At 44.6% G+C, this 26686-nt stretch overlaps 1 protein-coding gene and 1 pseudogene across 2 annotated transcripts in view; one reads left to right on the top strand and one right to left on the bottom strand.

Moving 5' to 3' along the window:
* Positions 1 to 26686, bottom strand: part of WWOX (WW domain containing oxidoreductase) — a 904953-nt gene that overhangs the window by 410449 nt on the left and 467818 nt on the right. The gene's annotated exons all lie outside the window — the stretch shown is intronic.
* On the top strand, positions 19240 to 19459 carry LOC146046487 (U2 spliceosomal RNA; annotated as a pseudogene).

Here is a 26686-nt window from a genome sequence, read left to right as displayed (position 1 = left end):
AAAACGCCTACCAATAGAGATTTCTAAGACATTGGTAGACCCGGAAGGGCGATATGTTTTATTAGATCTAAAAATCCACTCCTTCAGGTATATTATTATGAATGTATATGCTCCCAATACAAATCAGAAAAAATTCTTTCAGCATATTCTTACAATCCTATTGCAATATATGCCACACCAGGTAATACTAGGAGGTGACTTTAATGTCATATCATCCACATATTTGGACACAAACTCCAAATCAGCATCCAGAAAGCCACCTAAAATAGGAATCCCTTTTCTGGCAGAGCAGCTTGCCCTCATGGACACTTGGAGAGCATTGCACCCCACTGACCGGGATTTTACCTGTCAGTCGGCGGCACATGGAACACTATCTCGGATAGACTACCTACTTGTCTCTGAGGGTATGCTGCCTAACTGTATCGAAGCCCAAATAGAACCCATGTGCCTTTCTGATCATTCACTCATATGGTTTTCACTGTCCCTCTCACTAGACATAGGCACATACCGCCTGTGGAGATTCCCCTCGCACCTGGCCTCCGCTATTGATTTTAGAAATAAACTGGAAACTTTCTGGGAAGAGTTTAAAACAGACAACTTGGAGGTCTTGGACAGTGACCCGGCCCTGTTCTGGCAGACGGCAAAAGCTGTCATTAGAGGACGAATCATTCAATACGTCTCAAAACATAAAAAAGAGTCGGTTACTGGATACAAGACGCTCCAAGCTGAACTATCCACAGCCTATCAAACTTATAAACAGACCCCATCCACCCGAAATAAATTACTATATACTACAGCAAAAAATAGCTTTGATGCCCTGCTTTCAGCTATGGAAGTCAGACATTCTTTTTACAGGGACCACCGATTCCATAAATTCGGCAATAAGACTGGTCGTCTGCTGTCCAGCTTATTGAAAGCAAATGCTCCGCCAACCATCATTCAAAAAATTAAAAGACCGGATGGTACCCTGGCAGGATCTGGCTCAGACATAGCTGAATTGTTATCCTCTTTCTATACAGATATCTATACACAACCCCATCGGGACTTAAACAATGAAAACGCATTCTGGGACACTATATCTCTCCCACAACTAGCACAAGACCAAACGTCACTCCTAGGAGCCCCCATTGAACCCCAAGAAGTAGAGGAGGCCATCAAAAAACTGAAACCACTAAAGTCTCCTGGCCCGGATGGATTGTCGGGGGAATTCTTTAAAATCCTCTTACCCAAATTAGCACCCCAGCTCACTAAAGCATTTAATGCCATCATCAGCTCTAGAACCGTCCCGAAATATTTCAATGATGCTATTATTCGTCTTATCCCCAAACCAGGCCGAGATCCGCATTTACCAGGCTCCTACAGGCCTATATCACTCTTAAATGTGGATTATAAATTATTTACTTCTATAATTTCCAACCGAATCAAATATTTACTCCCTAATATAGTGCACACTGACCAAACAGGATTCATAGTGGGCAGACACTCCACATCTAATATCAGAAAAGTACTGTCAACTATGCACTGGCTAGACACACATGAGGATATAGACGCCTCTTACCTACTTGCAATAGACGCCGAAAAGGCATTTGATATGGTCTCATGGGATCATATCTTTCTCACACTCACAAAATTCAATTTCCCATTAAACCTGATTCATATAATCAAATCCCTGTATACTGGCTCCACATCCAGACTTATTTGTAATGGATACCTCTCAAATCCCATACAACTTTCCAGAGGGACAAGACAGGGATGCCCCCTATCCCCACTCCTCTTTGCGCTCGCCATTGAGCCTCTGGCGGTGGCCCTGAGGGGGCTATCTGAATTCACTGGCATATCAGTGGCTACAAGGGAACTTAAACTCGCGTTATTCGCAGATGATATGCTCCTTTTTGTGAGCAAACCCCTGACATCCATCCCGGCCATAATGCAACTAATAGATAAATTTGGCTCTTTCGCGGGATATAAAATCAACGCTGACAAATCAGAACTTCTCCCCCTAAACAAACCCGCAACCCGCCTCATATCTTCACCACCCCCACCTGCAGTTTCTAAATTCAAACTTAATAGCCCCTCATTAAAATACCTGGGTGTTCAGCTCCCCTCAGAGATAGGCAAATTGTATGGTCTCAACTACACCCCCATATTCACAAAAATAAACACACTACTCCAATCATGGATTAACATTCCAATCTCTCTACAAGGCAGAGCAGCAGTCCTAAAAAGTATTATTTTCCCCAAATTGTCCTATGTCATACAGATGCTCCCAATGTACCCCACAGCGACCGATATAAAACGTTGTGAGACGATGTTCTCTAAATTTCTATGGGGGGGAAAGAAATCTAGGATATCATTATCCAAATTAAAACTGAAAAAAAGTGATGGGGGAATGGCAGTTCCCGACATTAAGGCCTTCTCGAAGGCCACAGCATTTAGATATGTCTGGGACTGGCTCCTAGGCACATCAACTTACACCAACTTGGACTTAGAACAACAATCACTCTCACCTTACACGTTAGCGGCTCTACTTCACACGCCCAAACCCATGCTCCCACCAGAGGCGAAACTACACCCACTGTTCTGGCACACATATCTAGCATGGTGCTCAGGCAACATACTGCTAAAGAGACACCCGAACCACTCCAGATATCTACAATTCTGTGGTAACCCTTGCTTCCCAGCAGCACAACACAACTCAAGATTTACTTTGTGGAAAAAAAAGGGCATCATCGCCGTTAGGGACGTCTTCGACCCAGGGGGCATCATCCTGTCTTTTACCTCCCTAGTTGAGAAATATCAAATTCCTAACTCAGATCTTTTTATGTATATGCAACTTAGGCACTATGTTCAATCATTACCTCCCCCTTTTGACGCCTCACTATCTCTAGACCCACTCACCTCCTTAACCGCCAAGATCTCTTTAGCCCCATACAGAATTAGTTTACTGTATTGGGATTTCCTGTCCTTATGTCCGAATAGGCTATGGGCGCGTGGAGTGTCGACCTGGGAATCGGACTTGGGCAAACCAACGGTGCTCAAAGATTTACACTGGAATCTTACCAATACCCTTAAAGCACTACACTCCGCAAGACTGCAGGAGACACATATACGCTTTCTGCACAAGGCTTATATCTCACCGAGCCAACGAGCCCATTTGGTACCAGATGCAACTTCAGAGTGCCTAAAATGCGGTGCCGCAACAGCACTATTTATCCACTGCTTTTGGTCTTGCCCAAAGATCAGGAGGTTTTGGAATAAACTATTGAGCTTTATTAACACCTCCTTTAAACTCCATCTACTTCTTGACCCACTGGCAATTCTTATGTTAAACTTCTCTGCATGGCACCTCTCAGGAAAACAAAAGCTTCTAACGCCTTTATTATGTTTAATCCTTACTATAGGTAAGAAATTAATATTAACCAATTGGACAGTAAGGTCTGCACCCAGAGTGGATTCGATACGCGCCCATCTCCTCAAGACCTTGTATTTGGAAAGGCAATCTACTATGCCCAATTTAGAAGAAGGAGGCATACGGTTCTATAAAAAATGGGGACCGTATATAGAGATATTAGACCCAACTCAACAGAACCAAATTATGTCTATATTTGACTCAACAAAGTGGAGTATCTATCGCCAACTTGCCTTACCGGTGATTACACCATCTGCGAATGCCTAAAATATACATGATGTTATCAACACCCCACAGTTTCATGGACTAATGGTTTATGTTAGTGAATCAGCAAACTGAATGACATGATCAGGAGCAATTAAATTGTACCCTATGTCCCTCCTAAGACCCTCCCCCCCCCCTTATCCCACCCACCCCCTCCCCCCCGCCTCCCCCCCTATCCTTTTACCCATTTAACAGAAAACACAACAACTGGTTTATACAAATTACTTTATTGGGTTTTTCTTTGAAGATGTTAGTTTATAGGATACACATGACATATTGCATTATAACATAAGTCGTTACCTTTCAGTAGTTAACAACTAAGCGTAAGTTACGCTACAATTAATGAGACATAGGGCACTAGACATTATTTATATGGATGCCTGAGATTTTCGTTAACCCAGGTACTCCCTTGCTCTCGATTCGAATCACGTGGGAGCCCCACTGGTTGGCTAGACTCTCCGTGATGAGATTTGAGAAAAGACTTTATACCATCATACTGGTCTGTGCACCCTGATCGGGTTATGACATATTACTGTATGAACATGTTAAGTATGCTCGATGTATATTCTTGTTTGGATTTTTAGCTGTACATCCACAAAAACCTTGAAAAACCAAATAAAAACTAATTTAAAAAAAAAAAAAAAAAAAATTCTCATAGTCGCATCCATACAATTCCTGTACCAGTTCCGTACAATTATTCCCATACTACTCAGTGCTGTTGAGGATCCTGCTCGTTTGACCAGCTCATTATACAGTGACTTCCTGCTGTCCCCATCTCCTTCCTCCTGTCATGACACTTGCACCTGTCATGCCAGGTCACTGACTCCCACAAGATCAACACACTCATCTCCTGAAATGATATGTGCTGCGCTTAAATAATTGGCTACAGGTTGTCCCATCACCCAACACGTCAAACACATCCCAGAAGAGCAGGAGATGAACACAATATGCTTTTTCAGACCTTAGTAAAATGCATCGAAATAAAAAATAAAACACCATTTAAAAAAATCTATTAAGAACAGGTTTCATACCTTGCTTGCTACTATTATATTTTAGAACAGAACAACCTTGCAGCTTGGGATACACTGAGCTTAGATCAAGAATTCAGTGATTAGCCATTAGTGTATACAATTAGATGTGCCTTTATTTATCTTCCCCTTTTCCTTAATTACTAGTGACAGCTTGGGCATCCGTTAAGACAGTTTTGCATGTATTGCAGTGAATATAAATTATAACCATTCTACCCTATTGAGCATTTTATAGTCTTTCTACACAATTACATTTTTAAGTAAGGAGAGGGATTCAAAATTTAGAATAATCAGGAACGGGGGAAGAGCTGACTTACCCTGTGTGCCAGGAGCCTGTAACGAGATGCTAGTAAAAGAATTTCTACAAAATGAGAGTAATGATACATAAATGAAGAGGATTCTCCTTACTGCAAATTATTTGTTCGTTGAATTATTTCTCAGGATTATTTCTCAGGTTTAACCAAAATACTGTTATTTAGTCATTTGTCTTATTTAAAAAAAAATGAAACGAATGCCAATGTGACTTTAAAAATTCCAACATATGAAACAAAATAGGAAGACAAATTAGGCCACATTGATGATTTCCTAGGGGACCCTTCTACAATCCTACACGCCTACAATTTTTCCGACCCTCCCAGAAAACGGTTGGTTACCAGCCCCAGATGCCGGCTTCCTGTCAGTCAAGCGCCGTCCAAATTGCATTTGCGATCCATAAGTTTCTTCTGTCGCTATTTCCCCTTGTGCATGGAAAATGTGTATGGTATGCACGTCCAGTCTTTCGATAATTGATTGGATTGTGAATTCGCACGGACGGTGAAATGTTTAATATTACTGCCTCAAATCACTGAGGTCATGGGTTCAATTCCTCTCATAGCCATAACTGTGTGGAGTTTGTATATGCTTCCCATGTTTGCTTGGGTTTTCTCTGGGCACTCCGTACTCTCGCAAAATCGAAAAACAAAACCTGTTAGTTTAATTGGCTCTCTACAAAAAGAATAAACCTAGAATGTGTGTGTGAATATGTGGTAGGAAATATAGATTGTAAGCTCCACTGGGGCAGGGACTGATGCATTTTCCTTGTCCTATCCTTCCATATATATATATATATATATATATAGCGTGCTCCATCTTTGCAGGGGCTGTCGCCAGGGGGGCGCACGTGCATGAGACGCTTGAGCGCCCCATGGCGACGGAGCTCCCCGCCGCCATCTGTCGCCTCCCCCATTGCCGGTCCCCATCACCGCCCTGAACAGGCCCGTCTCCCTGAATCGGAGATGGGTAGGGTCCTGCTGCCCAGCTGCCGAGACTGGCAGCAGGTCCCAGTCTAATGGATTCCCTCTCAGCCGGTTCTCGCCAGCGGGGACGGTCTGGCGAGAGCCGGGCAAAGAAGAGAGGGGTGCCATCTGTATGTATGTAGAGTATGTATGTATCTATGTGTATATATATATATATATATATATATATATATATGCTAGATCGCTCAGTAAGATCACTCAGCACACAGCGATTTTGTCAGCGCTGTGTGCTGAGTGATCTGTCAGGGCCATTGCTCTCCAGCGAGACCAGCCAATCAGTACCTACCTGTCATTTTCCTAACTCAGCCGGTGACATGGCAGTTATGGATGGAATGCCTGTCAGCCAGCCTGAACTATCGGCAGATCTCCTGATCTGGCGCAGGTTGGCGGACAGGAGCTCCATCTGATGTGGACACGGTGGCATGGCGGTGGTTAGCGGATTCCCTTCCCGTCTCCGCTTGTGGGAGATGGGCAGGGCGAGTGGGGGGTGTGGGCAGCTATGGGGGGAGCTGGCAGAGGGCGGCTCCGTCAGAATGGGGCACGCAAGCGTCTCGTGCGCCCCCTTCTGGCAGCTGGCGACGGGTAGCAGCGGCTGGTGAATGGTGATCGAATCGCCAAGAGCAGCTTTAATGTGAGCGTCTCCATCTGTAGAAGCTGATTGGCTGGCTGTTTATCACTCTCCATTTGATCACTTTTTGAAGCTGGTTACATATGGCCCCAAGTAAGGTAAAACGTAGCATTATAGTGATTACAGTGTTACTAAGGCAGTGGTTCCCAAACTGTGTGCCGTGGCTCCCTGGGGTGCCTCAGGATACATGCAGGGGTGCCCTTGGTTGGTGGTCCAGGACCAACTCAAATTATTAATGGTTAATTATTTATGAGCAAAACCAGTGCTGGTGGCTGCCAATCATAAAATGTGTACAAACAGAAGCAAATCCTGCCCTTTACCACATAACTGACCCTAAGAATCGCATATAAACCCAATCTAATTATGTTAATTTGGTCTAGGGGTGCCGTGAAAAAAATCTGATACTCTAGGGTGCCGTGATTCAAAAAAGATTGGGAACCCCTGTACTAAGGGACAAGCGAGCCACCGGATAGTGTTGGGGAAATGCTAGTGTCAGACCGATTGAACTGTGTTTTCCCCTACACTTTTTCTCCAGCAGACAGGGAAATTACTTTCTCCCATGTCACATACTTACATTTGTGTATGTTTAATATCCTGAATATACCTCAGGGCTTTTTTTTTGGCTGCGTTCTGAACATCATCTAGTTTTAAATTAGCAGAAGATGTTTTGCTCTCATGTATACTGAACTCATTTGCGGAGAATGCACCTCGAGCCAAGAAAAGCACCTTGAAGTGTTTATATGCGACTTCAGCAACAAGTCTGATTGTGATGGAGGATGAAACGCCAAGCTTTCTGTATGAGGAAACGTGATGAGCGCAGGGACACACCTTACATGTTTGGGGGTTTTATTTTATTATTAACTATCCAAAAATGAAATGCCGAATTATCTGTTATGTTGTCATGATCTGTGTCCTACAATATGAACATATTTTACATGGCTCAAAATGTTTCTTCAGTATATCATACCTCTCAAAATTCCATGGCGCTGAAGAGGGAGCTTTGCGCACGGCACAGCCGCACATTCGAAATTTGGGGGCATGGCCTCTCGGCAGGGGGGCGTGGCCCTCAAATCACGTCAATCAAGGGAGGCCACGCCCCCATTTTAACGCTGCTACCCCTCTGCGCAGAGTACCTATTCACTGCTGCCCAGCGAGTGGCAGCAGAGACTCCCAACTGCCCCACCGCGGGACACTGCTGGCCCTGGTTGGGACCCAGGAACGTCCCCAAAAAACGGGACGTTCCCGTTGAAAGTGGGACAGGTGGGAGGTATGGTATATGGCTATGTGTTAGCAAACAAGGGGTTAAAGAACCCAATAAAACAGTAAATTCAGGGGCCTGCTGTGGTTCTGTCCTCCTTTCAGTATTTACCACCGTATCGCTTATGCACATCTATAGATAGCAATATGGTGCCCACTGCGGGTAATGGGGATACTGTGCTCAGTGCACCTAGGAGTGATTCAGGTCCAATCGCTCCTCTGTGGATTCGCTGCGGGGACCGATGTTCTGGGTCTTCACCTGTGTATCAGCGAACATACGCACGTGTAGACCCGCTGTGCTAACACCTTCGGTAAGTATCACACTCGCCGAGGCATTGGGCTTTCGCATAGGAACACCCATCGTTTCTTGGGCGTGCCCACAAAAACGGTGGGTGCGCCCAAGAAAACACTGGTCATCCCCATGCAAACACCGGTGGGTCATAGCCTGCATGGGGTGGGTGACTGGCGTCGCATGACGTGAGCACCCGCCCCGAATACGGACATCTCCGAGCCAAATAAAAGTCAGACTGACTTTTATTTGCGAATTTGCATAAAGGTCAACATGAGGAAGGTCGACTGGTCATAAGGTCGACATGGGTTTTTCACTGTTTTTTAAACCGACATGTGCCGACAGGCGGTATTTCATGCCCTACCATCCACTAGGGCGTGGAGGAGGTTATTAAAGCTGTGGCAAGCGAAGCGAGCCACCGTGCCCGAAGCATTGCGAGCGAAGCGAGCAATGCGAGGGTCCGATTCTCATTGCCAACTGTGTCCATGTCGACTGTGTCGACATTCGGGTAAAAAAACAGTGAAAAACCCATGTCGACCTTATGACCAGTCGACCTTCCTCATGTCGACCTTTATGCAAATTCAACCTTAAGTCATGTCGACCTTGGCCCATGTCGACCTTAAGTCAGGTCGACCTTCCTGCCAGTCGACCTAGTGGGGTCGACCTAATGACTGTAGACCTAAGTGTGGTCTGACAGATTCCGTTGGGATATACTAATTTAGAAGTAGAACGTTTATTACTAGAACTGTTCTTGGACAAGAGAACTGTGCAGGGTTTGTATATTCTCCCTGTGCTTGAGTGGGTTTCCTCAGGGTGCTCTGGTTAAAAATGAACCCTATAATGTCTGTGTATGTGCGTGTACTGTACTTGTGGTAGGGAATATAGATTGTAAGCTCCACTGTGGCAGGGACTCATGTCATCGTTCAAATATTCTCTGTAAAGCGCTGCGGAATATGTGTGCGCTATATAAGAAACTTAGTAATAATAACAATAATAGATCAGTTGTAAAGCAGATGAGGGGGGGGGGGGTTGTAGGGAAAATAAACTCTAGGGTCAGTTTTCTAAGTGAGAATTGCTCTCATTTAAGATACATTTGTATTTAATGTCATTATTGTATCACTATGTCTCGTCTGCAAGCAGTGTGACCTTTGTCATATTAATTCTCACTTAATGTTATGTCTTTGTGTTCTAAAGAATTCATGTGTCAGGCTTGATTTTAATAATGCGATGTTTAAGCAGAGAATTGATTGGGTCATACTAATGCTAATTTACATTGTAATGTTCTGCTTTTAAGATCGAAAACCTCCCAACTGACCCTAGGGATGACATTTCCTGCAAGGCCTCTCTCTATCCCTTTGTAGAGGGCGTGCCTTCGTCATGCGCCAGGTTTCCATCTGCCATGTAGAAGAAGCTGGTAGGTATGGGGCAGAACCTGAATACTTTATAATGGTGACTGTTTGACCATCAGCTGAGGCAGGATTCTACAGTATGTGTAACAGAGCGATGAATGCAAGAGACGGGTGGTTTTGCTAGCTACAGCTTCCAATGGGATATACCGGAGTTCAACGCACAGCATGGGGTGGATCCTGTAGTACAGCACATTACAGTCTAATATAGATACGAGGGTATTTAGGAATGAGTTATTAGTAAAATATTATTACCATTATTCAGAAGGACACCTTATTTATCCGTGAATGACTTCCTCCAGTGCCATGACAGTGATTAATGCACGGCACGGAGTAAGCCAGCAGCAGCGACAAACCACTTCTGGGGCCCTCGGGGACCAGATCCGGGGACACAGGCTATTATTCATGGGAATTGTTCCTAGTGGAAATGGCTGCCTGAATCCCGTTCCTCTTAGTAAGATCTACGGTATATAACTTTTTATATATGCTACACTTTAGTCATTTCCCATAGAGCACTGTTCAATAGCACAAAAGTTATTTACAGTCATAGAACATCAGCTTTCAATTCAGATATCCAGTGGTTAACTCATTTGTTTCGGGTGCCGGACGGCTCCCCGACAGTCGGGATTCCGACAGTCATTACTCCGAGGTCAGAATCCCGACTGCTCCCTCGTGGGGGTCCACGACCCCCACAGAGGGAGAATAAAATGGGTGGCGAGCGCAGTTAGGCCACAAGGGGCTTCATTACACTCCCCCCGCTGTGCAGTCGGGATTCCGACGTCTGACTAATGACTGTCGGAATCCCGACCGTCAGGGATTTATACCACACCTTTTGTTTCACACTACCGTGTACTGAACTACCACTCTGTGTCTTCTTGGTACGAGACCTCTGAAAATAATTCAGCCTATCACAGAACTGCCGCAACAGTCCTGCCACTCTAGAACCAGGTCTATGGGGCATTGCTATACATTTTGGCTGTTCTAGATCAGTACCGTCAATCAGGATATATTTTTCGATCGTCCAACATGCAAAAATTGGTTAGAATTCCTCCCCTAACATACAGCCAGGGCCACCTTACACCCAAATATTCCATAATGAGAGCGATCCAATAGATTAACTGCAGTGACAGTCCTATCACATATAATTTCCCCTATCCCTTTTACTATCACTTCAATTTCACACTAATGTGATGCCATGGGGTGGTTCTGCTGGGCTGGCCTGGGGGGCCCTGTGCCCTGGACCTGTCCCAGAGTAGTGTTAGGGACTTGTCCTATTGAGGTAACCTTGATGCGGTGGACAAGCCCATACTAATGGCCATTACTATGCTAATAACCTCAAATGCAATATAGCAAGATATTAAAAGGTCTAGCATATATATTTAGTGTGCACCTGCAAACTCCTCCTCCTGCTTGCTGCACTACAAGTCTCAGCAGGTAGCACCTCATATGTCCAGGGTGTGCAGTTTAGGGCCCCTCCCCCTATGTAACTGCAGTGACATGTAGTCAGGGTAGGTAGAGTGTCACCTGACATCAGGGGTGCCAACAACTAATGAGAATGGGGAGTGGCTAATGTAGAGGTGTATGGCCATACTGCTCTCATCTGAATAGTGTAGTAAGAGGTATGTGGCCGAACACTCTGCACAGGTGGGAGTACCGGTAATCGCTACGAGAGGCACTCCCCCTTCTCCCTCACATCAGCCTTCCCTCTGAACAGATGGGCAGACTGACAGGTGGTCAGATGAGCGAGGGGGGAGGGGGGTAGCAGGACCTAGGCCCCCCCAAAAGGCCCAGTCCTGGGTTAAAAGCACCGGCACCTCCCCTCTATCGGCACCACTGCCTGTCATACTCCAGTATACTCCAGAGCTTTATTTGTATAAAATGATTACATTACTACAAACACAATATTTCTAACTTACAAATATCCTCTTTATATTATTACGATTTCATCATCAAATTTGCAGCACTACACTTTGCATAACGCCCACATGCCCCACCCCCTCACAGCAAAATGCCATGATTTGCTGATCTATCTGGAGAGGCGGGGCTAAAATATTCTAATTCTAATCATCATATTAGAGCCTTCGCATTCACCCATGCATTGCCAATTACCCAAGGGGCAGGGCTTTAGCCGTGATTAACCCTGAGCTCCAGCGCCAAATGTGGTGGAAATCCCAGCTATGTCTGAATCCCGTCGTACTACTAAAGAGTGCATGGGGTTTATAGGGGGCGGGCAGCACTACTGAAGGCCTTTAATTTGGAATAGGGCCCAATATTTTAAAGGGGCTATTTAAGGTATTCAAAAACAATTTAAATTTAATTTTGTATTTTTTTTTTTAGGAATATATTTCTTATTGCTAATACATTTTTTTCAAAATAACCCTCCCACTTAACAAAAAAGAATATACAATCCAGGCAAGTTTTGCAGCACATCCAAGTGTCCCTTATAATGAAAGTAATAACTTGGCCTCCTAGTTCATTTAAGTATTGAGCCGAAAACCTGCATCTGCTCTCAGCTTGTCTTGAAAACAGAAAATTAATTTTGATGACCAAGCCGAACAGTGCACAGCTCTGTCAGGTAATTAGTCATTGTCGCTGGCTACTCAGGGTCTATCACTGTGCTAATCCATACACAAACCTCTACCATCCTCTAGTCAGTCACAATTTAAAAGGCACTTTAACTACCTATTCCCTCCGTTCAATCCAGAGCAGGCTTTGTGAAATTAGATTTTTTTTCCCTCTCTCATGTTTTCTTCTCCCTATTTATTGCCAGCAGAATTAATGCGGCTGATTTACATTTTTTTTCTTTTTTTTGTTTGATGAAGTCTACTGTTGATTAAGTAGAGCTTAGGGGGAAAATTATACTTGTGCAGCTTTCCTACTTGACTTGCCAGTTTATTAATGAAAGAAGCAAAGATATTGATGACCTACAAATTACAACCATAGCAATTAAAGGGTATATATTTCCAAGCCTCTAATTAAAAAAAGATTCTTTTATATTGAAATATACTTTCACGGTATTATTTTCCTCTGATTTTTTTTTACTTCAGCATAAAACAAAGAAAGAAAAAAAAAACAATTAATAGGAACTGATTTTTTTTTTTTAGAAATTTTAAATATTGTTTATTCATAAATATACCATCTATTTACCCCATATAATATTTATTATTTTTGTTACGCTATATAAATGGAAAAATATTGTTTAAATATTATACAGTATATGTAACAATAATGACAAATATTACATAGTAATTACAACTATATTCTGAAAAATGAATTCCATAAAAATATTTGTGTTGTATAAAAAAAAAAAAATATATATATATATATATATATATATATATATACACACAGTATAATGTAACATTTTATTATTGAAACGTATAGCGTAAAAATAAATACTACAGTTATTCTAAATATATATCCAATTTTATTTTGCAAAATTAAAAAAATTCCATAAAAAATATTTAATTTTCCTTTGGGGTTATATAAATTATTTCCGCTAAAATCAGTGAACAAAAATAGTCTAAAGTTATAATAATTCTATAATTGATTTTTTTTTATAATAACATACCGGTTTCACTCTAATTAGATTTTTTTTTTTAAGTAGTCGTTATGTACATTATTTTCGGTATAAGGTGCTTAATAGACACATTATCAGAAGGTTTACAGGAGGGTAGTGCTTCCAGTAACCCAAAATGGTGCTTGGTGCTTAGCAATTAGCCTAAATGAAGGTAGTCAGTGAAAATGTCACTCATTGAGTAGTGTATTAATGTTCATTTAGAAGTCAGTAGTACGTTTCACGAGCAGCACATCTAAAATCAAGAAGCTTTAATGTTTTACGATGAAATCAGAAAAGCTTTTATCTCTCCTTTGACCCTCCATCCCTTCCAGCCGCCCACTCAATGTAACACGGAAAAGTCAGGACCATTACACTGGTGTCAAATATCTTTGGTATTCATATTCTATTATAGTCAGTAACAATTACCATTGGCATTCTGAAAAAGTCAGGTGCTATTATGCACAGGAGGAGAACTGAAAGGAATAACAGCTTAATGATATCTGCCTACTACCAGTATTATGAATTATGAAAATGGAGACTTCTTAAGACCCTGATTTCTGATACATAAAATTAACCCCATATCACAAACTGAGATGGTTATTTTTCGAGCGCTCGGTTCAAGGAGAAACATATAGAGGAGAAATGAATATTAACAGGAATATGTTCTTTTTAAAGGTAAAATATGCAATGCGCCGATATATATGCACATGGTGTGTGGGGTTCTTGTAACCTTGACTATCGGTGAGAATCCACTTTTTAGATGTTTTGCAACAAAACTGCTTTAAAAATGTTTATACCGGCCTACACCAAAGGGCGGGTGTTCTAATGCTAATTCTTTTTTTTTTTAAATTAGTTTACACTGGTGATATTGTATGAATAGAGGGCCCAAAGGAGGCTTGGGTCCTGCTGCCCTCACTTATCCATTGCAGACAACAGGCAGAAAGAGGAGGGAGTGTCGCTGCAACAGCCTCTCTCCCCAGTCCAATCTGCTGTGTGCTGAGAAGAGAGGCAGCTGCAGAAGCAGTACATACTCCTTCCCTTGCATGATACAGATGGAGCGCCTCTCAACCAGCGATTCCCTGAGCTGGCACAGGCTGGCGGAGAGGCGCAACATCTGATGGGGACGCCCATCTCACACGCTCGCGTGTCCCATGAGCACTGTGGTCGGGAGTGGATTCCCTGCCCATCTCCGCTTCAGGGAGACGGCCAGGGTTAGTGGGGGCTGCAGGGGGCAACAGGGGAGCAGCGGGGAGCCGGGATACATCAGAACAGGGCGCGCAAGTGTCTCTCTCGCGCACCCGATTCCGGTGGATCGCGATTCTATCCCCAGGAGCAGCTTTAACGAGAGCTGCTTTATCTGTATGTGGGGTGAGCAATCGCACCCACCCGCTGACACCACTGTTCTCTGCCACCCAGGGCAGCTGAGAGGAATGCCAGGCCCCGGTGAAATTTTTGGGGGCGTGGCCTAAGTGCGGTCAGAGGAGGCAGCAGCACACAACTACAGCATGTGCTGTGCTGACAGCAGGCTCAGCATGACCTCTCACGCTGTCAGTGAGACACTCATGCTGAGCCTGCTGTCAGCACAGCACATGCTGTAGGTGTGTGTTCTGCTGTTGCTACCCGGGAGGGACGGAGGGGTCAGACCAGGGCCTCCAGCAAGCCTGGGCCCGGGTAATTAGTACCCCCCCCCCCCTCTTGGCTGTTCTGCTGCCACCACCCACTGGATCTGACACTCACACGGCCACATATACACTATCTTTATATTATTACAGGAGGATTTGCTCATATCTCTATGATACCATTGTCTGAGCAAGGCACATCATAGACAGATTTGCAGAAAATTATAGGCGCCGTAATTGGTTGCTTCATCTTGGGAGTTATATTGAAGAATGGAACAAGGTATGAGCGCTAGGGACAAGTGCTGTGTGCCGTGTACAGATGGCTGCCCTCTGTTTATATTGAAGAATGTCTGCCTGCCATTTATAATGCATCATCATTGTGCTCTGGAAAATTAACATTGTAACATTTAATGAACTCTTCCCTGTGCACCTGTGGGGTGATCTGGAACATCTGACCTTCTGGATGGACTGGAAACTGTGACAGTTATTTGCTCCCACCCATTTGGAAGAAATTTTTCCAAATCGGACTCCTAAGTGGGTGAAAAGGGGTAAAATGTTTGTAATGAAAAATAAGCCAGGGCTTACTTTTCATTTAACCGCTGTTCTCCGAATTCGGGGCAGGTGTTGACGTCATGTGACGTCAGCCGCCCATCCCAAGCAGCGTATGCAAATTGCTGGGCGTTCCCCTTCTTCTGCCCCTGCCCGCCCCTCCTGGAGAGAACGGCCTGGCGTTTGTTCCGGGGAGGGGTTGCACATGCACATATTAATGCATGCGCGTTCCCCAAACATCGGATGGGGTAGCGAATTTGGCATGCACCGAGCAGGTATGACCCACCCCCATGTGTGTCGTGCACTTACCGGAGACAGACACTCCATCATATTCACTCATGGAACATGGAGGCTCCTGTGACCAGAGCATTAGATGAGACAGTTCTGCTGTAGGATGACGGAACACATAATACACTTTACACTTTGGTGAGATGAGAAAAATTCAGTGATCTGTATCTGTTTTATAGTGACAGTTACACGTCTCCATCAATACTACGGAATATAACTGGTCAATTGGATTAAAACAAAAATACCCTCCTATGGATAACACACAGAATAACGCACTACCACTCAAGCCTGGCGCCCTGGCCAATAAATTATGACATGCCATGTTCCACTACTATTCCAAATGATAGCTATATAACATTTATGAAAGACAACTTTAAGAAAGATCTTTCTGCAATAAAGACTCGTTTTTTTTCTCTACTTGGCATGAAATCCAGTCATAGAAATGAGTCATTTGCTGAAATTCTGCCAAAGCTTAGATGGTTGAGCAAGCCATTACATTAGTCTGTTTATACAGAAACAGGCGCAACTCAGGAACACACAGACTGGGCAGAGGTGCCCACATCTGTAATATGGTCTTTGGCAGGGCACTTCCGAGGTGCAATGGCCACTGGGAAATAAATGGTATCATTTCATTATACATAGGCAAATATAATAATAATAATAATAATAATAATAATAATATTGTTATTTATACAGCAATTGTCTCCCAATAGGACTTTTTGCATCTGCAATTTATAACAGAAAACACGAAATTCCCTTAGAGCATTTGGGTTGTATTTTTTTAGGAACGAAATGGACGTTGGTGAAATGCTTGAGTAAATAGGTAAGTCTTGAATGTTATTTTTTAAATGATTCTAGCATGGGCGCACTGTGCGTAGAGTCACAGCTGCAAAGCCAGAATCTCAATCCATATGGGCATTTGTGGGGGTTGGAATAGAAACTTAGTGCATGGGGTTCCCACTGGGGGAGGAAGAAATGTTGGTAGTTATGCTCAATGACAACAGGAACTCCGGGAGATTCTAGCTAATGCTGCTAGTCTTTTATCTGCAGATTGCAGTCCACTCCCATGCACTGCTGGAGCCTGGAGAGAGAGCAGCAGGCTCGCACGGAAACTGCACACCGGTCCATTTCTCTCCTAAGCACCCCCAAGCCCCATGGGCAGGTCTATGAGGATGTCATTAGTCCTCAAGGCCCCCAGATGTGGGGAACTCGCTCCAGAGTGCAAGAGAACTCCCTGAAATAGGCACCTATGATTCATCTGCTCCCTGAAAAACATTTGCTTTGGATTTACATCCACATGTCCCTTGCTAGAGAAAAAGATACAAGAATAAGTAATTGCTGCAATGGGTTAGAAGCATACTGGGAGTTGTACTTAAAGTAGAAGATCCAAAAAAGTCTGGCTTATACCCCTTTTACACCGAAAAACCCGGATCCGACCCTGGCATTTTGAACATGGATCCAAGCCAGGTCGGATCCAGGATTGTCACCATTTACACTGCGGTGCCTACCCGTGTAGATGGAGGTGGCGCCTGGAGATGACAATCTCCAAGCGCCAGGACTGCGATAACCCCCACTGAGTTTGCCAATCGCACCGCTGGGGGCAGCCCAAGGTAAGCTGCTGGGTTGCCCCCAGCCCCCAGGGACCCCCCCAGCCTTCATCCAGGAGGTGAATGGATGCCGCACATAGGCATCTATTCACCTCCTCCGCTGCCTATGCTGCTGTCTGCAGAGTACAGCAGACAGCAGCGGAGACTGTGTGTGCCTCCCCCCATTGATGTAAATGGGAGCCGGGTCAGATGACTCGGCGTACCCGTTTACACTGCCCTCTACCCAGGTCCTAGCCGTTTTCAACCCAGATCAGGACCTGGTTAGAAGTCCCGTGTAAAGGGACACTGTGTGACCCATTTACACCGCTGCTGACACGGGTCTGACCCGGGCTTTTGCGGCGGTGTAAAAGGGGTATAAGTGACATTTCCTGCTGTGCAAAGACTGGATGCTACTAATAGAATATTATCAAAATGAACAAGAGACATTAGGAGAGATCATGGAATGAATTTTCAAGTATTCAGAATAGTTTTATTTACGAAAAAAATCTAATATTTTTGACAGTCAATAGGAGAAAATGAATTTAAATGTCAACAAAGTGTAAACAATTATATTCCTTTATGACACAGAGCTGGTGATCTGTGCAGTGATATATGTTTATCTATATAGTGATATACTTTACATTTCACCAAACAGCAGCATTCTGCAGCGTACTGCCACATGAATCACTATGATAAACAGACAGCTGCTATGTTTGATACCAGCGACACCCAGGCAAAACAATACCCATTTCATTCCCCCACATGGACCGATTGTCAGTACACCCCCCTTTTCTAGTAAGTCTATTGTTACTTCCCAGTAGTGTGTGACACAGCATAATAACGAGCCCTTAACCAAACATTCCCAGGTGACTCAGTGATGCTACATCTAAGGGGAGCATTGTGCGAGGCCTACGCATCCTATCAGCACCCGTTTCCAAAATATGATTAGTCAGAATCTCTCTAAATAACACAGAAACCTCAGAGTGGGGGCATCAGCTTCCTTACTCCACTCACTTTTTTTTGAGGGTCATGCTCTGTTTAAGAGTTTCATTTAGAGACAAATGTAGCAGGGAAACCACAAAAGTGTCAACTGTGGGTGCTGTCAGGACATCGCCGCGTCTGTCTATGACAAAGCTGCATGACAGAATTTCCCTTATATTCTTATTATGACAATACCGCTATAGCTAATGTCACCCAAGTGCTGGTGCTGATTCAAAAATCCAGAAAAGTCTAAAGGTTTCTCCTCTTTCGCTTCCATTATTATTATTATTAATTATTATTATTATTATTATTATTATTATTATTATTATCAAACACCTGTTTGGTATTATTGGTTATATTAGTGACCAGCCAGTCAAAACAAAATAAAGCCTCGAGTAATGCCAGAGCTGGTGGCTGTGCACACTCGAATGGAGCAACAACACAATATATTATAATTCAATATACTGTAGTAATTTTTTTCAGCTAGCTAAAAAAACGTTCCTATTTATTTACTTATATACCAATAACAGCAGAACATTCCAGCCTAAATTGAATGTGCACACACAAACCCCACATACTGTAATTGTTATTATTAACAGTTCCTTATATAGCGCACACATATTCCGCAGCGCATTACAGAAAATATTTGAGCATTTACATCAGTCCCTGCCCCAGTCGAGCTTACAATCTATATTCCCTACCACACGTACAGAAATTCTCAAGGCTGATTAAGCAAGGGTTCTGGCATGCTGACACGTTTGTTGGTAGGCAGGGGTATGCAAATGAGTAGAGAATAGGCCAATCAGGGTGTTTAGGAAGGAGTAGGCAAGATAGAAAGGATCACGTGTTAAGGTGATCTGCCTCTTTTCTTCAGAAGCCCCACCCTCCCATCCCTAGTTCCTTTCCTCTGCGGCGGTAAAGAACGGTCATCTTGTGTATTTGTGTGTCTACCTAGATAGTGGGTGCGCTCTCTCTGACATTGATTGTCATGAGCCATGCTTCTGCCCGGGAGATGGCCACACCATCGGCAAGGACTGTTGTGCTGGGAGTGATCACCAGCGGTGTATGTATGATATGCCAAAAGGCTTCTTGGCCTTTTGGCTAAGATCAAGTGTAGTATCTGTTCTTATCAGTGGGTATGGACTGGCCTCTGGCAGAGAATAGAGAAAGGCTGGACTGAGTAGCTGCTCTGATGGGCGGAGGGTGTGGGACCCCTCTTTTTTGCCTGGGAGTGGTGAAAAGTCTGGCTGAGTACCTTCACCTCTGCCTTTGGTAGGATGTGTTGTTTCCGTAAATCCACTGGTAAGAGGGGGGGAGAAACACTGGGCCTAGTAGTTTGACTCTCTTGACGGGGTTCGTAGCCCCCGAAGGATGAGACAGCGAAAGGCTCAGTCTAGTATCCATTCCCAGGGAGCGGAGAAAAGCTGAGACCGAGTAGATTGGTCCAGGTTGGGCAAGCCACCAGCCTGGGCACAGCGAAAAGCTCAGCCTAGTATCTTAACCTTGGGAGCGGAGAAACACTGGGACTGAGTAGATTGCTCTTCCGAGGGGGGTGCAGCCCCTAAGGGAGTCAGTCGAAAAGCCCAGTGGAGTACCCATTCCCATGCCAGGGGCTGGAAAATGCCCTACGATGGGAACAGAGAAACCTTGGTCGGACGCTGATCGGTCGGTTGCTTGGAGTCCGAGGCTGCACTGTGCCCCCGGGGAAACTCGGGGGTGCCGAACATGCACGGGTGATCCCAAAATCACCATGCACTAGTATGGCACTTGCACTGCGCACTTCCCCTTCAGGTAGCGCTTCACGTCCTTACCTCGTCCTTTTGGATGGGGTAGGACAATTTTTCACACCCCCACCCTGACCTTCTGGCTAGGGTCCTTTATTATTTAATTCTCTTCCCCCTCTCACGTTTGTCACTTTTCACGTTCCTTGTTTTTTGTAGTTTTGTCACTTTTTTTGGGTTGTGTGGTCGACCCTTTTGGGCCTTCCATTTCCCCAATGTGCCGAAGCTCTCGCCTTTTGGGGAGAGCTTCGTGCCCCCCGAGGACGACTTCGAGCCGCAAGGCGGAGGGAAGTCTACCGAGGGTCTCCAAACCTTCGGGTGCGGAGGACCCACCGTCCTAACCCTTCCGGGGGTTGAGGAATGAGGGTCTCTCTAAGCTTCGGTGAAGAGGACCCACCGTTCCCTATTTTCCCCTCTTCGGCCTTATGGTTGAGAGGGGTTAGGGGAAAAACGGGGCCCTATCTCCTTCGGGAGATGGATCCACTTGGAACGCACGGCCCCCTTTGCACGTGTTTAGGCACAGCACTGGTGGTAGGGAGCACACCTCGGGCTCCTGAGTTTTTTCAAACTCATGTATGATATGGTGATGTTTACCCCACTTTTCCTGTCTTGACCGTTCTTTGGTGCAAACACCATTTTGATAGTCTATATATATATATAAGTTAGAGTATTTGGATGGTCTTGCGCTTTATGGAAAAAAAGCTGCTCCTGTATTTTAGTTCTAGAAGTTATGGGGGAGAGGAGCGCTGGTATTAAATTGAGCTAAAATATTATAATGTGGAGGGAAGGTATAGAGTTAAAAATAATGGGTGGGTATAGATAAAAATGAATTAAGTAAATAATTTCGTGGTACCTGTAAGGAAAAAACTCTGTTAGTGCTAATGTTTACACTCTTTTAGTGAAAGAGATTTTGTTGAGATATTTGTAAAGAGGTAATTGTCAGTCCGGCAGTGCTATCCCTATCTTACCCTACGGTGCCGATGATTTGCGTCCTGGCTGTATTCCGGTGTGTGTCGGCTTGCGGGCTTCTAAGCGCAAGAACGACTGAGATGTGTTTAACACACCAAAGCCGTTATGCGCCGATGCTCCGTCCTCGCCGAGCGGGCCGGAAGTGGCCGGAAGTTGAAGTGCGATCGCCAACGCGTTTCGTGCGTCACTTGAAAAAGTGCGCATGACGCACGAAACGCGTTGGTGAGACAATATCACCCGGCAAGCTATCACCATTCTCCTGCCCTCAGCTCTACCGGCGATCGCACTTCAACTTCCGGCCACTTCCGGCCCGCTCGGCGAGGACGGAGCATCGGCGCATAACGGCTTTGGTGTGTTAAACACATCTCAGTCGTTCTTGCGCTTAGAAGCCCGCAAGCCGACACACACCGGAATACAGCCAGGACGCAAATCATCGGCACCGTAGGGTAAGATAGGGATAGCACTGCCGGACTGACAATTACCTCTTTACAAATATCTCAACAAAATCTCTTTCACTAAAAGAGTGTAAACATTAGCACTAACAGAGTTTTTTCCTTACAGGTACCACGAAATTATTTACTTAATTCATTTTTATCTATACCCACCCATTATTTTTAACTCTATACCTTCCCTCCACATTATAATATTTTAGCTCAATTTAATACCAGCGCTCCTCTCCCCCATAACTTCTATATATATATATAAGTTGTCAAAATAAATTTGACATTCAAGTTTGAAACGCCAGCACTTGTGTCTGTGTCTTTATTTGTAGTGCTAAGGTATAGTTAAGTTTAAGTATGGTTTAGGTTTAATAATATGTTGGACATGAAGATACCCGATGGGGAGGTTAATGAACACACAGACATTCTAGGGTTAATTTTTGTTGGGAGCCAATTAGCCTACCAGTATATTTTTGGAAACCGGAGTACCCGGAGGAAATCGACGCAAGCACGGGGAGAATATACAAAGTCCACACAGTTAGAGCCATGGTGGCGATGGAACCCATGACCTCAGTGCTGTGAGCCAGTAATGCTAACCATTACACCATCGGTGCTGCCTAATTCACTTGGGCAATTGCAGCCATTACAAACATTCATTTAAAGTACCCCTAACCAATCTGCAGTGTACCCCGGGACCACTGTACTAGATCCATAAAGTTACTGACATCTCCCCCCCTCCACCTACCCCAGGACAGGCTTGCTGAATATAAAGTTATTATTATTATTTATTTTACAGAACTGAGGATATAAGGTTAGGTGTGGAATAGATCCATGGAAACCTTCCATTTCAATAGGAGATGCTACACTTACATGAAACCCATTTGAAAAGAAAAAAAAAAAGACTGGAGAGCGTTACCCCGCCCCCCCCTTTTTAAGAAACCCTCAGCTTTATTATAATAGGTGCAGCAGATGACCTTTTATCTTTTAAATAAGATTTCCGTTTCTTGTTCCAAGATAGATTTGTTCTTCCTCTGATAGAAGGAGAAATAGTTATCTCTTTACTATACTACCTCCAATATTCCTACACATGAATAGTAATGAAATTGAAATTTTTTTCCCCGTACGGAGAGGTTCTGTGGGAGAAAAAAAATTAAATGCCATGTCTAACCTTCTAGTGTACTTCATATCTGTAGAAAGAATTATGAAAAGAAGGGTAAAAGGGATCTTTATCACACACTGAATTAATGCATAAAGTACTTTATTTGGATGGTATATCAAGCGAATCCATTAAAAAAAAAAAGCCTTCACGGGAACCTAGTGAGGACACCTTGAAAATTGAATCAGGACCTTGCCCAGGAACCGAACCGTGCTGAAGCAGCAATCTGCACGAGATCGCAATCGGACCTTACAGCAGTCATCGGAGCTTCTTCTTGCTACATTAAGGTCATTTGCATCAAAGATAATAAAGGACGAACCAATATAAAAAAGTAGTTTAATTGTGAGGTTAGGGAAATTTTTTGTAGCATCATTTTCTCATTGCAACACCAGGCACAGGATTAAGGGGACGATTCACTCACCGAGCAGTTCGCAGAGGGGAGGGAGGGAGGGACGGGGCAACGCTGGGCCATGGGAATGCCAAGCGCTTTATGGGCACCCAATGAAAACGCAGGGTGTTCTCATGGGTACGCTGGTGGCCCGATACCTGCCGGGCATAGGCGAATATGCACCGGATCACCCATTAGCCCATTTTGTAGCTGAGGGATGGGGCTTTCCAACGAGCCCAGCCCCGTATCTCTAGCCCTCTGGGAACCGGAGATACTGCCAGGCAAACTGGAACCTTTTCCCTATAGGATAACATGGGACCCGCTAATTCCGACCCCCACCCAGTTCAACCCCCATAGAAGCAGCTGCACCGCTCTCCAGCTCTCCCTGCAGCAGCAGTGAAGGCTCATATAAAAATTTACAGTAAGTGGCACTTTTGGGGGCATTGCTTAAGGGACGCTACAAGTGGCGGTATGTGGGGGCATTACGCATAATGTGTGGCTTAATGTGTAAGGGGCATTACGGTGTGCAGCATCATGTGTAAGGGGCATTATGTGTGCAGCATCATGTGTAAGGGGCATTATGTGTGCAGCATCATGTGTAAGGGGCATTATGTGTGCAGCATCATGTGTAAGGGGCATTATGTGTGCAGCATCATGTGTAAGGGGCATTATGTGTGCAGCATCATGTGTTAGGGACATTATGTGTGCAGCATCATGTGTAATGGGTACTATGGTGCGCGGCATTATGTGTAATGGGTACTATGGTGTGCGGCATCATATGTAATGGGTACTATGGTGTGCGGCATCATGTGTAATGGGTACTATGGTGTGCGGCATCATGTGTAATGGGTACTATGGTGTGCGGCATCATGTGTAATGGGTACTATGGTGCCATCAAGCAAGAACCCCCTAGCAATGAGCACGTAGGTAAGCAGCACTTATGTGGCAAATATGTAATGGGCATTACGGTTTGTTATATAGTATGTAATGGGCATCATGATGTGTGGCACAATGTGTAATGGGCATTACGGTGCGTGGCCTTATGTGTAATGGGCCACGCCTCCTTTCCATGAGGCCATGCCCCCTTTTTGTCGCGCAACTACGCCGCGCAAAGGTCCCCCTGCTATTATGTCTAGATCTGGGACCACCCATTACCATAATTCTAGATTCGCCTATGCTGCCGGGTGTGGGCGGCTGACAGAAATATAAGTCAGCTGAGACTGACTTATATTTGCGATGGCAGGAGAAATCATTTGATGGTCGATTTCTCCTGCAGTGGCGGCATGCGTGGGGGTGTGTTTTCATGGCACATCCCCTTGTATGGTTGCTAGGAGGAACGGCAGGGGGGGTATTGGTGTGGGCGGCACTACATGTCATTCAGAATCACCCCCTAAGTCATGAATGGGGAATCTTCGTACCTCCAGCTGTTATTGAACTATACATCCCACCATGCCCTGCTACAGTTTTTCTATTTGGCCATACCAAAACTATTGCAGGGCATGTTGGGATGTATAGTTCAACAACAGCTGGAGGGTCGAAGGTTCCCCATCCCTACCCTAAGTGCTGATTTAGGCCAAAAGGCATTATGCCTTCAAGGGCTACAATGAAACCTAGCCCATTGAAGAATTACCAAACTGATGATCAGTGTACAATGTCCTTTTTTTCTTTAAAATAGCAAATAAACCAAGTTACGGTATCTATTATTTCTATCTTTCGAGCACTTAAAAGGGCAGTATTTTTTTTTAATATATAGATTTTTGTAAAAATATACAGGTATATATATGATCTGGAACATTTGAATGTAGCACTATGCTGAAAGTGTACTTTAAAGAGTCTGTGAACCATTTTTGGCCTGGCTGGAACCCAGATAAGATCTGGAGGGCTGATTCGGGACATGCAGTTTAGTTTTGAATAACTGGTTTATTTTTAACCTTTGACTGGCAAAGCTGTAGGTTTTTATGGTGATGGCTGTCCTACATACAGAAAGCCATCACCATAAATCTTATGTTGGCAAGCAGCCGAGGGGTTACTGATATTAATAGCGGGCAATAACTTCCGTGCAGTGGTGGGAACTTGATTTACATACTGTACAGGAAAGGACTGGGAGTCCTTCTGAAGGCCGGATCCTTCCTGATCACACAGATCTGGTGATCATTAGTAGATCACTGTGCACCGTCCATACCTCCGATGGAGAAACCACAGCAATATGCTCCCTTTTATTTTGTTTATCTATAGATTTATCTATATTTTATTACCAATATTCTTTTTTTGTTTGTTTTTTAAAAAGCAATGTATACTGTACAGTCAATGTCATATTCTATGAAGTGGTAATTTAGCCAGGAAAGCTAGAGGGAAAACTGAAAAAAAAAAAATTGTCTGCAATAGATTATATAGATAGCGTGCAAGGATCTTATTTTTGTGTGTGTCACCCTTGACCCTGACCGTTCCTTCATCCAGTATGGACACGATCCTGTTGTATCCATTTCTACAATACTACAAGAATCAGGCCTTTCCTTATCAGCGCTACTAGATCTCATTGACGCTGTCATCATTTCCCATCATGATTTCTGTAATCTTCTCCTCTATGGCCTTTTTCCACTGCAAGCCTGGCCCTAGGGTGGATTCCTGGTTCTAAACCACCCTAGTACCTGTGCAGCCTTCCAAACCCTCCAGTCACCGCACTGCCCACTGGGCCTCTCCAGCCACAATCACCTGCCAGGTCCTGCTGCTGCCTGCCACCACCAGCCGCCCGCAGGTTTATTTACATGGGGCTGGCTGGTGGTGGCAGGCAGCAGCAGGACCCGGCAGGTGATTGTGGCTGGAGAGGCCCAGTGGGCAGTGCGGTGACTGGAGGGTGTGGAAGGCATGGCGGGAAAGGTGCAGCGGGCAGTAGCCGGAGAGATGCAACAGGCGGTGCGGTGGCCAGAGAGGTGCAGCGGCCAGAGAGGTGCAGCCCGTTACAGGATCAGTCAGGCAGCATCTGAGCGGGTGCTCAAAGGCTGCCCGGCATAAGATTGTGCATGTGAAGACCAATCTCGGAATTCAATTCCTGTCTATTTTAGGGCCGAAACCCGGGATCCCACTGACCCTGACTGGCCACTGTACCTTGCCCCCTTCCGGTCTATCCTCAACTCTGCTGCATGCCCTCCTTTTCCTGTGTCGTAGCTCTGCCTCAGCTGTCTCTCTCCGTCAGTCATACCACTGACTCACTACACCACCCAGTAATAAATCTGGACTCTTGCCTATAAAGAAAGCTGGGTGGTGATCCCACAATCAAAGGGGCGAGGCAGCATTCTCTATCTGTCTCCCAACCTGCAGCCAGAGTCTGCATGCTGATTGGTGAATGGTGAATGGCTGGCGCTATCCACCAATCAGCATGATGGCAGCCATTCACTGAATGAAAGCATAGAGGGACACTGCGGAACCAGTGGTGGGGCAAGTTATGAATGTATCAAATTGGTTCCTGCGAATGGGTATGTAAGGGCCCTATGTACAACCTGTATGGGGGAAAATGTTATAGTTCAATTGTGTTAAACAAGCTGACAATCCAGTATCCGGCTTAGTGTAAGGGATCACCGTACGCCACAATATTTCACTGTAACATAGAAATACATCAATAAAATGAGGTAACACAAACTACTTGATAGTGTATGTTTTCTGTATTTCAACAGATGCCGATGTCAAATTATTTTGCATAGATCCTCGTTTTATTACAGCCCTCCTTTGATAAGATGGTTAAAATGCACTTTAGAAAACCCTCCAATCTCCCCTCAAAGGAGAAGTCTCCCTTTTCC

This window comes from Crinia signifera, chromosome 11, assembly GCF_055691185.1.
Source record: "Crinia signifera chromosome 11, ASM5569118v1, whole genome shotgun sequence".
NCBI classification, from domain to species: domain Eukaryota; kingdom Metazoa; phylum Chordata; class Amphibia; order Anura; family Myobatrachidae; genus Crinia; species Crinia signifera.
The sequence above is the reverse complement of the archived record's forward strand: the minus strand, read 5'-3'. Positions and strand labels throughout refer to the sequence as shown.